Source organism: Palaemon carinicauda, chromosome 40, assembly GCF_036898095.1.
Source record: "Palaemon carinicauda isolate YSFRI2023 chromosome 40, ASM3689809v2, whole genome shotgun sequence".
Taxonomy (NCBI): domain Eukaryota; kingdom Metazoa; phylum Arthropoda; class Malacostraca; order Decapoda; family Palaemonidae; genus Palaemon; species Palaemon carinicauda.
This window is the reverse complement of record NC_090764.1, coordinates 26,170,250-26,184,532: the sequence shown is the minus strand read 5'-3', so window position 1 is coordinate 26,184,532 and position 14,283 is coordinate 26,170,250. Positions and strand designations below refer to the sequence as shown.

Below are 14,283 nucleotides of genomic sequence, written 5' to 3'. Positions count from 1 at the left end.
GGCTATTTTTCCCAGTTGGAACCCCTGGGGTTATAGCATTTTGCTTTTCCAACGATGGTTATAGCTTAGTTTGCAATAATAATAAAACTACAATGGTTTGAGCTCTTTTGTGTTTTCCCCACAACAGGCCACAACTACAATCATTTTGGCTCTATTCTACTTTTCCTCTTCTTGAGCAGACATTGGAAGGACACCTCAATGCAAGCAGCTTGAAAAAGTTTCAATGCAGACTGACGTTGCAAACCTTTTAGAAACATCACACTTTAGCTTGTATCTGCAGATCTATTTAGCTATTGATCACTGTTTAGTTGCTCTATTTCTCTAGTTCACTCTCCCATTAGAGTTATACTAGGGGTTGGTACATTTTTTTTTTAAAGAGCAGCATGACATAAGTAAATGATTACAAGTCACAGTTGCTCAAGTGGTTGTTTGTGACCGATCACTCACCAGTTCACAATCGGTCGCATACCTTTCAACTACTTTAATTGGCTGATAGTGAGCAGAGTTTTTCCTTCTGGCAGTAAAAAATATGGAGTTTTTATGATAAAACAAAGTTTTATGAATACTTACCTGGCAGTTATATTTATATGGCTTGGTCTCTGACGTTCGGCAGAATTTTCAAAAAATCGAGGCAACCGCCTTATGGTGGTTGTGCGGTTAGGTGGTTAACAACCCTTACAGGGTGGTATTTGGAATCATTCCCGTTTTCTGTTCCTCAGATCATCTTTGCCCGACCTGTCCCCTGAGGGGAGGTGGGTGGGCCTTAAAATATATAACTGCCAGGTAAGTATTCATAAAACTTTGTTTTATCATAAAAACTCCATTTTTATGAATAGAACTTACCTGGCAGTTATATATATATATAAAGCTGATTCACACATTTGGAGGAGGGTGACACAGTAAACATCGTCGGAGAAACAACAAAAAGTTGTAGGAGAAAAAAACACCTTGATTCCTTACCTGCTAAGGTAGCTGACTTCAAAGGTTCCTGCCTCTTGAGTCGCTTTCCCTTAGGAGTGTCAGCCAGGAGTGGACCTGTCATGCTGAAAACAACTTAATCAAGTCTGTCAACGGGGTGAAACCAACAACTTGACTAGACTTCAGAACTACCTTCGCCCCTTATATTAAAAACTGCTACCTTAACCACCTTACCTTGCAGAATAGATATAAACTATCTATCTAGACTGAGGGTACTGTTACCACAAGTCGACGTCCTCAGACAACCATAAAAAACACCAACCCACACACAGGTATATAAAAACTAAGGTTGAGGGGAGGTAGTAATTCCTTTGCCTAATACAGAAGCCGTAGCTACGTATGGGCCCAAGGTATAACATCTTTCATAATCCACTCTTACCTCTCTGAGGTAATGAGAGGCGAACACAGAGTTGCTTCTCCAGAACATTGCATCCATAATCTGCCTAACTGACATATTCTTACGATATGCCAGCGAAGTAGCAATGGCTCTCACTTCGTGAGCCCGCACTTTCAAAAGGCCGAAGTGCTCTTCCTCACACAAGAGGTGAGCTTCTCTTATAGTCTCCCTCAGGAAAAAAGGGATTTTGACAAAGGAAAAATCTATTTCTGGGGAGATACCTGTGATGCCCGGTGAAAAGGGTCCTTCCTTACACTTTTCTGATATAAATACTTCCAAATATACCAGAGAAAGTTAAAGTATGGAATGCAGAGGTTACTACCCTCGCGCGAACACCCAGTGGGCGTCGTTTATAAAGTAGGGGTGTGTGAAAACCACTTCACAGGCTGTCTTCCATTTAGATAATTCCCTCATCAAAGGGAAGGGCCGTAACAGAGGCCCTATCTACCTTACCTGAACTACTCTACCGACGCCCGATGCTAGCGCCACCTGATCTCCATCCTTCTGTTGGACTTCGTAAGCGCCGTTTTGTTTTTTGTTTGCCGCTTGGTTTTTTAACTATTTTCGTGTAATTTCATCATGACCGAGGCTCTTCTTACTCCTGCACCAATGTTAAGTACCATAGATTGTTTTGAAAGGTTTGTTAGTACCGGGCTAGTGTTATCTTTATTTTAGTGTTTTTAGTGCGTTCAGTTTTGGCCTTCCAGGACGATGGAGGCCATTGTTATGCCTGAATAAATCAATCAATCTTGTTTACGATTTGGTGTTTAACTGTTTTGCCCGTTGGTACTCTTGTCATCTTAGGTTCATTATCCTTTTACTTTCAGGCCTTATGCCATTTATATTATTATATTTTGAACCGTATATATTTCCAGTCTTGGTACTTTTTAGCGTTTACGAGTCCATATTCTGGCGAACCAAGAATAGCGTTCGGGGCTTTGTTACAGTAAAGCGTTCTTAGAAAGGGGTTTTAGCGGATAAATAAGCTTTAAGGGCTCTAACTGGACAGAGGAGCCTCTCCTGCTCTTGACCCACTAGATTAGTGAGGTTAGGGACGTTCTTGGCGAGGAAGTCAATCCTTAAAGCACAAACCGCTCCATTCTGATTGAAGCCCACTTGTTTTTCAATAGCATGAACTTCGCTGACCCTTTTAGCTGTGGCTAGAGCTATCAGGAAGAGGGTTTTCTTCGTTACATCTCTAAGAGAAGCTTGCGAGATGGGTTCAAACCTCTTGGTGCAAAGAAACTTCAGAACCACATCCAGGTTCCAAGAAGGGGGCCTTAACTGAACTTGCTTAGTTGTCTCTAAAGACTTCACGAGGTCTTGCAAGTCTTTATTTTGAGGCAAACCTAAGCTTCTATGCCTACAGACTGCTGAGAGCATACTCCTATACCCTTTGATCGTGGATACTGCCAGTTTAGCATCCTGTCTGAGGTATAACAAAAAATCCGCAATCTGACTCAGAGGTAGTGGTTGAGGAAACTTTGTACTGCCTACACCAAGCTCTAAAAGTCTCCCACATAGATTGGTAGACCCTTTGTGAAGAGACCCTCCTTGCTCTGGCGATAGCTTTTGCAGCTTGCGCCGAAAATCCTCTCGCTCTGACAAGCTTCTCGATAGTCTGAAGGCAGTCAGTTTGAGAGCGAGGGGGTTTTGATGATACCTCTCGAAGTGGGGTTGTTTGAGAAGCTTTGAACTTGCAGGAAGGCTTCTTGGGAAGTCCATCAACATGTCCACCACTTCCGTGAACCATTCTCTCGCTGGCCAGAATGGAGCTATTAGGATCATTCGTCCTGAATCGAGGAGAGTGAATTTCCTGACGACCAGATTGATGATCTTGAACGGGGGAAACGCATTTGTGTCCATCCCCGTCCAATCCATCAAAAAGGCGTCTACCGCTATTGCCTCCTTGTCCGGGACTAGGGAGCAGTTGTTGGCAATCCTCTTGTTCTGGTTGGAGGCGAAAAGGTCTATTAAAAGGTCTCCCCCACCATTTCCAGAGAGACTGACAGACCTGCTAGTTGAGGGTCCATTCTGTGGGAAGAACTTGCCCTTTCCTGCTGAGCATGTCTGCTCTTATATTCCTCTGTCCTTGTATGAATCTTGTTAACAGCTCTATATTGTTCTCCTTCGACATAAAGGAGCTCCCTTGCGGTTTCGAACAGAGACAGAGAATGAGTCCCCTCTTGCTTCCTGATGTAAGCTAGATCTGTGGTGTTGTCCGAGTTGACCTCCACTATCTTCCCTGACACTGAGTCTTTGAAGGCCTTTAGGCCTAACAGAATGGCCTTCAACTCTTTCCTGTTGATGTGCCATCCGATCTGACTTTTCCCAAGAGTCTGAGACCACCTTGCTTCCTAGTGTTGCTCCCCATCCTGACTCCGACGCATCTGAGAACAACACTAGGTCTGGGTTCTTCTTGTACAGGGAGATCCCTTCTCATAACAAGCTGGATCCAGCCACCACATCAGATGATCCTTGACCTCTGCTGGAATGGGGAAGGAAAAGGAGTCTTCCTGTGTCTTCCTGTTCCACACCTTTGATAGGAAGTGTTGAAGAGGTCTTAGGTGCAGTCTCCCCAAAGAGACAAACTGTTCGAGCAAGGAGAGTGTTCCCAGTAAACTCATCCACTCCTTCGCTGAGCACTTCTGTTTCTTCAAGAATTCTCGGACCTTCTCGAGGCACTTGGTCTGTCTCTCCTGGGAGGGAGAAGCCCGAAAATGAACTGAATTCAGAGCTATCCCCAAATAGAGAATACTGTAGTCTGATTCGGCTCGGTCTGAGATTTCTCCCTGTTGTTGACGAGACCCAGTTCTTGAGCCATCATGAAAGTCTTTTAGGTCCTCCAGACATTTTTCTTTCGACCGTGATCGTATCAGCCAATCGTCCAGATAAAAGGATACCCCCTCTTGATGCAGCCAGCCTGCCACGTTCGCCATTATTCTGGTGAAGACTTGAGGAGCAGTGCTGAGACTTCAGCAAAGTGCCCTGAACTGGAAGCACTTGCCCTGGATCATAAATCTCGGGTATTTACTCGAAATTGAATGGATGGGGACGTGAAAATAAGCGTCCTGCAAATCGAGAGACACCATCCAGTTGCCTGGACGTACTGCTGCCAGCACAGATTGAGTCGTCTCCATGGTAAACTTCGTCTTCTCCACGAAGACGTTCAGAGAGCTGACATCCAGGACGGGTCTCCATCCACCCAAGTTCTTGGGTACCAGAAACAGGCGATTGTAAAAGCCTGGGGAGGAAAGGTCCAGAACTGGTCCTATCGCTCCCTTGTCCAGCATCTGATCGACCAGATCCAGAAGAGCCTTTTATTTCCCTGCATCTGCGTACTGAGCCACTAAGGCTAGAGGAGTATCTGAAAGAGGAGGCTTCTTCAAAAGGGGAATCTTGTAACCTTCCTTGATGACCGAGAGGGATCAGGTGTCCGCCCCTCTTCTCTTCCAAGACTGCCAAAAACGTGACAGTCTTTCGCCTATCATTGTCTGGAGGACTTGTACTTCATTTCTTGGAGCGAGATCTAAACGAACCTCTATTCGTCCTTGCTCCTGACTCTTGTCTTCTTCCTCTGAAGTCAGATCTTGAAGGAGCCCTACCTCGAAAGGGCTGTTGGAATTTTCTCTCCTCCCTCTTCAGAGACGAAGGAGCGACTGGCAAAGGCTTCCGAGCCGAACGCGATAAGAGGTCTTGAGTGGCCTTTTGTGTAAGAGAAAGTGTAATATCTTTGACAAGAGCCTCAGGAAAGAGATGTTGCGACAAGGGGGCGTAAAGGAGTTCAGTCTTCTGCGCAACAGTCACAGATCTCGAAGCAAAGGAACATAACAGGGCCCTCTTCTTCAAGACTCCTGCTGAAAAAAGGGAAGCCAACTCATTAGCTCCATCCCTCAGAGCTTTATCCATGCATGACATGATACTCGTCAGGTCTTGTGTTCCCTCCATTTGCTCTGTCTTCCTGGCCAGAGTCCCTAGAGACCAGTCCAAAAAACTAAAAACCTTAAAGGCTCTAAAAATCCCTTTGACGAGGTGATCAAGTTCAAACATTGACCATATAACTTTGGCTGAGTTAAGGGCATGCCTTCTGGCAGAGTTCACAATACCAGAAGAGTCACGCTGGGAGGAGGCAGGCACTCCCAGACCCAGAGATTCCCCAGTCTCGTACCACATACCAGCCTTCGAAGCAAGACGAGCTGGCGGAAAAGAGAAGGTGGTCTTGACTGCTTGTCTACGCTCCTTCATCGATTCATCCACTTTAGCGAGAGCCTTCTTAGCAGAAATAGAGAGCTTCATCTTGATGAAGGCCGACTGTTTCTTGGCCTTCTTCCTGCTAAACTGAGATTGAGGAGAACGAGGAGCAGAAGGTTGAAACTCCTCCCCATGCAGCTCAAGGAGGGAGCGAGATAGAACTTTGTAGTCGCCAGCAGCGTCAGCAGGCTTGTCTTCGTCCTCTGAGACATCATTGAGATCCTGTCCCACCTCTACTACAGCTTTCGTTCGGGTAGAAGGTTCACCTGAATCCGAAAGAGGAAGATCGAAGGATGCGTCCTGTAGAGGAGGGCTGCAAGCAGCCTGACACCAAGAACCGCTTGCGTCCTGGCGCCGAGCGCTAGAAGAGTCCTTGAGGCGGTAGGCGGAAGCATCCTGGCGCCGAGAGAAGGAAGCGTCCTTGCGCCGAGAGCTGCAATCGTCCTGGCGACAAGAAGCGGCATCATTCTGAAGAAGCAGGCTGGAATCGTCCTGGCGCCGAGAGCGAGAGGCGGAATCGTCCTGGAGGTGAGCAGATGAGGAAGAAGTGCGGTGTCGTGCCTTTGACGAAGCGCGCAGAGGTTCCCTTGGAGAGGAACTACGTTCCCTCTTAGAAGCCGACTTCTTGACAGGTAACGAGTCGTCCTTAAGTCTGTCGGACTGGGAGGGAGGGTGGCTAAAAGCTTGCACCAAAGAGAAAAGTTGCTCTTGCATAACCGTCATGAACGATGTAGCGACCTCTGCTGGATCCTGCGATACCGAAGGAGATGGCTGTCGAGTAGCGCTGGTAGAAGGAGAAGGATCTTTCGCTGGTCTATCTTGACTTTCGCCTCTTGATTTCGTCCTCTTCACAGGAACGGTATCCAAATCGTCCTCCGAAGGACAAGGTTCGTGGCTACTAGAACCGGGGGAGTGAGAACGAGACTGTTCATTTCGGTTCCACCTCCTCTTCGTCTGTCTCGAAGCCTCATACTGCCACTTGCATCTGGGAGAGGGATCCGGGGAAGACACTATCACATCCGACACACCTTTTCCGTGGCGGTCAAGAGCAACCTGGGAGCTTGCAACAGGACTGTCTGAGGCAACAGCTGACTGAGGATACGCACCTCTCACCCCCTTTCGGTTGTAGACGTATCTTCTCCCTTGGTCCTGGGAGCTTGGTAGAGGTCTAGACCTAGGGTAATTACAGGTTCAATCAGTCGCCACCTCCACTGCACTTTCACAAGCACTAACTCCACTCTCACTCTTACCTTTTAAGGCCGCAAGTTGATCTAATAGTCTTCAACTCGGCAGCCATCCTGGCGTACCGAGGGTCATCCGCAGATACAGATCCTGTAGAAGGGGCAGGAATTACTACCTCAGGGGAAGGATCAACTTCCAAAGAGAAATTAATTAAAGGTTCAATTGATATATCTAGACTAGGTTCACTAGCAGACTTAGATTTAGATGTAGAAGCTCTCCTTACTCTATCTAGCTCTAATTTTCACAGCTAACCAATCTCTCATTCAAAATCTCGCATTCTTTGCACCTACTATCCAGTGCACAATAAAAACCCCTGCAACCCAAACAAACCGTGTAAGGGTCTACCGAAACTTTCGGTAACCTCCCCTTGCATTCCTCATTCGTACACACACACGTAAATGAAGTTTCTCACTCATATTAAACAGCTCAACAAATATCAGAAAAAACAAAAACACGATTGCCAAATCCCCAAATCAATGTACTTCACCAAAAAGAAGTCTGGTACAGCGATACAGGGAAAGCGAAACGAAAACTCTAATAGCGGACCAACGGTGTTGTCGATCCGGCCGGCAGAGATGATCTGAGGAACAGAAAATGGGTATGATTCCAAGTACCCCCTGTAAGGGTTGTTAACCCCTAACCGCACAACCACCACAAGGAGGTTGCCGCAATTTTTTGAAAAATTTTGCCGAACGTCAGAGACTAAGCTATATATATATATAAACTGCCAGGTAAGTTCTATTCATAAAATTGGCAGTTACAGTATGTGGACAGTGGCTCCAATAAGAGAAACACCTGTTTCACGACACTGACAAAAGATTGCCCGGTAGACTGAGGTTGATCTGATGTATCTAGACATCTGTTTCATCACTGGTTGCAAAACCCTAGAAGATGCATAACCATCAGGCATGAAGATGTAGGGATCTGACAGGTATGTGAAAGATCTCTATGCGAGAATAATGCAACACAGCGAAGGCGAGGCCACTCCCTCGGAACCTCCGTCAGCACCAGTAGAAGGGTTGGGTACCATTCTGCCTCTGGCCATAGCGGAGAGCTATCAGTCATGGATAGGTTGACTGGGGATTTTACCCTGTTCAGGACATTCTTCAAGAGACAGAACAGGGGAACATGTAATTTTCCAGATTGTCTCACGGATGTTGGAGGGTATCCTGGAATGCTGCCTGTGGGTCCAGTACTGGTGAGCAGAACACTGCAGGCTTCCAGTTGAGAGGGACATTGCAAAATGGTCCATTACTGGCAAACCCCACAAATTCATTACTGTACTTTTATGGCTATTCATTCAAGGATATCACTGATTTAACTATCAGAGTCTTCCTGCAAAGAAAGTTAACAAGTAGCCTGATGGTAGCCGTTGAAAGTGTTGAAGAGCAAAAAACGTTACACTCGACGCCAGGAAGTTTATGGGCCACAGCCAATCTGACTCGGACCACAATCCGTAGGCTGTATTCTCCAACAGATGAGCCACCCATTCACCCTTCTTTTGATGTGTCGATTAAGAGCAACAAATCCAGGGTCCAATTCAGGTCTTTCTTGAGTGCATGCAGAGGTGCCTGTTTGGTACCAGACACTCTAACAAAGCCAGGTGACTTAAGAGCACTCCCACAAGTGAGCTGAATCTTGCAATACTGTCCTGTGATGGGAAAACTCGCACGTAAGGTATTTGCATCCATAGGTATACTATACCGAAGTGTTTTAGGGCTCTACAATATGGTTTCCTGTTTACCAGAATCCACAGATGGCAGCAAAACTGGAAAAGTCTGTCATGAAGGAGAAAGAGCTCCACCAAGTCTGCCAGAATCAGCCAATCCTCCAGATAACAAACGAGACAAATGCCGTTGGTGTGAGCCCAGGCTGAAACCAAACTGAACATTCTTACATGAACTTTTACAAGAACACTTGAGGGTCTATTGACAGCTCAAAGCACATCCCTCTAAACTGGTATACCTTGTTGTGCATTACAAAGCTGGACGTACGCATTCTTTTTTAAATACAACATGATTGTGAAGTCCTTTTGGTCTTGCTGCCTGTCTGACCTTGGAAATCTGCAAAACAAACTTGTTCTAAGCCGAGAGGTTGAAGACTGGTCTCAGACCCATCAAGGATCTTTTACAGAGCACCCTTTTCTATAACCAGGTCTGGACTTCTGCCTGAAGGAATGTGTCCTTCACCGAGCCCTTGAAGAAGGACAACAGTCTCGTTGTGGACGAATCATGGGAGTTGGAGAGCCAGAACGACGACGTAACCCAGGACACAGATTGCCCAGGGTTTGGCCCAATGGTACTGCCATCACTGCCACCCAAGCTTGAGGCACCCCCCCCCCCCATGTGATACGGTGGCAAGATTGCCTTCCCTACCTGGGATCTTGTCCACGTCTACTGGATTTCCTTGTTCTCTTGCCTTCTTTCCCTGAGAGGCCAGTCTCTGGGGGCTATCCTTGCAGGCTTTATGAACTTGTCTTAAACTTGAGAAGCCTTAGGCAAAGCAGGTGCTGAAGAGGTAGGCTGGTATGTAACGGTTCAATCGATTAGGGAGTTTTGGCTGTCATTTTTCCACTTCTCAGTCATAGCCTCAACGTCTTCTCTGGAGAGGAAACATGGACGAGGTCTTGATGGAGGAGTTCCGTAGATGAAGGATCCAGTTGGCCCGCATGTTTGTTGCATTATACGTTAAGAACTAAGTTGTCCTTGCACCAGGAAGGACTATGTTTGTAAAGATCTGAAGTTTCTCAGGTCCAAGAGGTCTTCAGTGGTGGCTAACCTCACAGTCCTCACAACCAGAGACCCATCCAGGAGGCCTGAAGAGTAGCCTTCATCATCCGTTCCACATTCGCCGCATCACCATGGGCAAACCCCCACTAATCACCAATTGTGTTACTAGCTTCTCCAAGCTCGACCTAGAGGTGGGTCCTTGTCAACATTGGGAACTGCCACAGGAGAGAGAGGCTTTTTAGGTTTGTTGACCGCCTCGCAAGTCGCCAGTGTTGATATTGCGCAGTCCATACGCTTTGGAAGCCCAGTTCTTCATGTGAGAGTTTGCGTCCTCTCACGAGCCTTAGTAGTAAAGAATGAGTGAATGCTGGGTTCCCATTTCTGCTCCTTGGTCTCAAAGAGACTTAGCTGGGGCCTGAACAGAAATGGGCTTTGGTTGAAAGGATGCAATGGAAGGAGTCCTCTCTACATACTCAATATTCTTTATAAAAGTCAACAAACGAGATCTCACTCAAAGACCTCAATCCTCCGTGGGTCTCAAGGTGGAACATGTTCCTCGGTGGTGGTGTTACTTGCCTTTTCAGTTTACAGTGCCTCTGGGAGATCATAACGGGGTAAAACCCCAAGTCTTCCCAAAGAGCATTGAGTTCAGCATTTTTTTTTGTCCCAAGGTGCTGCTGCAACCTGGACACATGTTTTAAAGGAGTGCCTTCCAAGAGCTGGTGCCAGGCGGCTACTTGGAGCAGCCCTGTTAACTTTGATGTTCCTGCCTGCTGCACAGCATATCCTTTGATGTTCCTGCCTGCAGCACAGCATATCCTTGAATGTGAGAGTACCTCGGAGGCTTGAGAGGACACCAATATCTTGACAGTCTTAAAGTTTGCCAAAATTCAGGATCTCTTAAAGGTGGCAGAAGCTGCTTTTAAGATCTGCAACAAGCGGGTCTTGCTAGACACTTCTGTTAGCTCGCATGTTGTACTTGAGCCTTATGCTGTAAGGATCACGTGCAACCCCATTGGCGAGACATGTTCAACTAATTGTGGAAGAGTATGAGTTAAATGGACTTTACTCCCCAAGGTACAGCAAGCTTCGCTGTCCCGAGGAGAGAGAGATTGAATGGCATAAAGCCACTTTCCACGATCACAACCTTAGTGAATAAACCACTCCTCCTCCTGATGGGAGGTGACCCATTGACCTACGGGGTTAACCAGCTATCCTTTTGGTTATTGATTTCAAAAAGGCCAATGTGAGAGAAGTCTTTCGAGACTACAGTGGCGCACTGGTCAACATACTGGTTTTCAAGAGTATTGCAAGCGATCCTGTGACGAATTATGCTGGCGCTTCTAAGCTAGACTCACAGATGAATACATCTTTTTAAAGACACATCAGGAGCTTGTCTAAGAGTGGGGACCCAAAAGTCCCAAAGAACGCCACGTGAGGTACAAAGCGTCTTCTTATGCAGACTCCACAAGGAAGGTTTCACCGCCTTGCCACAGAAGATGGTTAGAGCTTCCTGATCCAAAGGTTAAATTAGGCCTGAAGAGGCCGAACGAGAATAGATTGAGGGGTAGGTAACATGAGAGAGGGGAGAAGGTATCTTTGACTTTGACTTCAACCCCCAAGGCTGAGAAGCCCTTTTAGACTTCTTTCTCCTCATGCCATACTGCTCAAACTCCTCAACATGGAGAAAAATTTGCATAGTGCAGTCTGTCCCTCACAAACACATGTTGTGCATCCTTAAGCACGTACTCCTGTGAAAGAAAAAGGAAAAAGTTTTAAGCCAGTTCAGGGAGCATGGAAGAAAATGTTACCTCTCAAGCAGTATAGTTGCTGATACCTTATTAAAAGTTTTATCGCTGTTCCAGCTTCTCTAATTATCTAATCATGTAAAGAACCAGGGTATGTATTGGAATAAGAACAAATCAAAATTTGTACAATTTGTAAAAAAAAGCCAATATTTATAAATTTCTTTCACAAATGTTTACACCCCTCTCTCATCCTCATAAGATAAATGACTTCTTGTACAGTAGAGGAAAAAAAAGGAGTAAGTTGCAAATTACTTTATTATACTGTAATATATACAAAATTAGACATACACATACCAAGGCACTTCCCCCAATTTTGGGGGGGGGTAGCTGACATCAACAAATGAAACAAAACAAAAAAGGGGACCTCTACTCTCTACGTTCCTCCAGCCTAACAAGGGACTCGACCGAGTTCAGCTGCTACTGCTAGGGTGCCACAGCCCACCCTCCCACATTATCCACCACAGATGAAGCTTCATAATGCTGAATCCCCTACTGCTACCTCCGCGGTCATCTAAGGCATCGGAGGCAGCAGCAGGGCCTACCGGAACTGCGTCACAATCGCTCGCCATTCATTCCTATTACTAGCACGCTCTCTTACCTCTCACATCTATCCTCCTATCACCCAGAGCTTTCTTCACTCCATCCATCCACCCAAACCTTGGCCTTCCTCTTGTTCTGCTCCCATCAACTCTTGCATTCATCACCTTTAGCAGACAGCCATTTTCCATTCTCTCAACATGGCCAAACCACCTCAACACATTCATATCCACTCTAGCTGCTAACTCATTTCTTACACCCGTTCTCACTCTCACCACTTCGTTCCTAACCCTATCTACTCGAGATACACCAGCCATGCTCCTTAGACACTTCATCTCGAACACATTCAATTTCTGTCTCTCCGTCACTTTCATTCCCCACAACTCCGATCCATACATCACAGTTGGTACAATCACTTTCTCATATAGAACTCTCTTTACATTCATGCCCAACCCTCTTTTTTTTTTTACTACTCCCTTAACTGCCCCCAACACTTTGCAACCTTCATTCACTCTGACGTACATCTGCTTCCACTACACCATTTGCTGCAACAACAGACCCCAAGTACTTAAACTGATCCACTTCCTCAAGTAACTCTCCATTCAACATGACATTCAACCTTGCACCACCTTCCCTTCTCGTACATCTCATAACCTTACTCTTACCCACATTAACTCTCAACTTCCTTCTCTCACACACTTCCAAATTCTGTCACTAATCGACCAAGCTTCTCTTCTGTGTCTGCAACCAGTACAAGTATCATCCGCAAACAACAACTGATTTACCACCCCTTGATGGTCATTCTCGTCTACCAGTTTTAATCCTCGTCCAAGCACTCGAGCATTCACCTCTCTCACCACTCCATCAACATACAAGTTAAACAACCACGGTGACATCACACATCCCTGTCTCAGCCCCACTCTCACCGGAAACCAATCACTCACTTCATTTCCTATCCTAACACATGCTTTACTACCTTTGTAGAAACTTTCCACCAACTCCATATAACCTCATCACATTCCACATTGCTTCCCTATCAACTCTACCATACGCTTTCTCCAGATCCATAAACGCAACATACACCTCCTTACCTTTTGCTAAATATTTCTAGCATATCTGCCTTACTGTAAAAATCTGATTCATACAATCCCTACCTCTTCTAAAACCATCCTGTATTTCTAAGATTGCATTCTCTGTTTTATCTTTGATGTTATTAATCATTACTCTACCATACACTTTTCCAACTACACTCAACAAACTAATACCTCTTGAATTACAACACTCATGCACATCTCCTTTACCCTTATATAGTGGTACAATACATGCACAAACCCAATCTACTAGTACCATTGACACAACACAAAACGCATATTAAACACTCACCAACCATTCAAGTACAGTCACACCCCCTTCCTTCAACATCTCAGCTCTCACACCATCCATACCAGACGCTTTTCCTACTCTCGTTTCATCTAGCGCTCTCCTCACTTCATCTATTGTAATCTCTCTCTCATTCACATCTCCCATCACTGGCACCTCAACACCTGCAACAGCAATTGAACAGGACTCATGCGACCATATGTGTGGATTTAAACCTTGAAGAACTTTGGTTAAGTCAGTGTGATAAATATACTTCAAAAGCACTTTTTTTTTTTTTTTAACCAATAAATTTATTCTCAATATTATTTGTTTAGTTACTGTACAATTCAAATTTCTTTTTATTATTCTCACTTCTATAATTACCGCACTTGAAAAACATTTTGACCATACTTTTTAATTACATCCCAGGAAGTAGAGTAATTCATGTTAGATGTTGACTATTGCATGTATGATTTCCTGCCAACCTGAAAGGAATAAAAAAATTAATATGCCATACTTATTTCTGGTATTCTTTGAAAATAATATACTGCCATTTTTATTTCTAGGAACAAACCACCTGCATCATTTTTTTTTTTTTACTTCATGATAGCTACTGGTAAATTCAGGAAACTCTCGTCTAAATTTTTAAGCATGAGAATTTTAAATATCTACGAGTAAGCTTGTAACACAATTATATATATTTGTAGCTGAATAATAATTTCATTGCTATGTTATTGTTTAGTGTTTTGTAATATATATTTTTACACCAATTTGAGACTACTACTCTATCATTGTGCAGTATACATATAAGGAATATTACTTATATATATGAATAGTATATATATATATATATATATATATATGCCACTTCCAATGGAATTTTTACAATATACTGTAACAATTATATTAACATGAATTCAAGTTTTTGAATTGTTTAAGTACAAATAGAAAAAAATAGCTTGTAAAAATTATCCATTTGTAA

General features: G+C 44.7%; 1 long non-coding RNA gene across 1 annotated transcript in view; it reads left to right on the top strand.

Annotated features, from left to right (window-relative positions):
- LOC137632004 (uncharacterized) overlaps window positions 1-14,022 on the top strand; it is a 64,778-nt gene extending 50,756 nt beyond the window's left edge. The window contains exon 3 of the long non-coding RNA XR_011041991.1: window positions 13,868-14,022. This is a non-coding gene — a long non-coding RNA (uncharacterized lncRNA). The remainder of the gene's footprint in view (window positions 1-13,867) is intronic.
- Window positions 14,023-14,283: the final 261 nt, after the last annotated feature.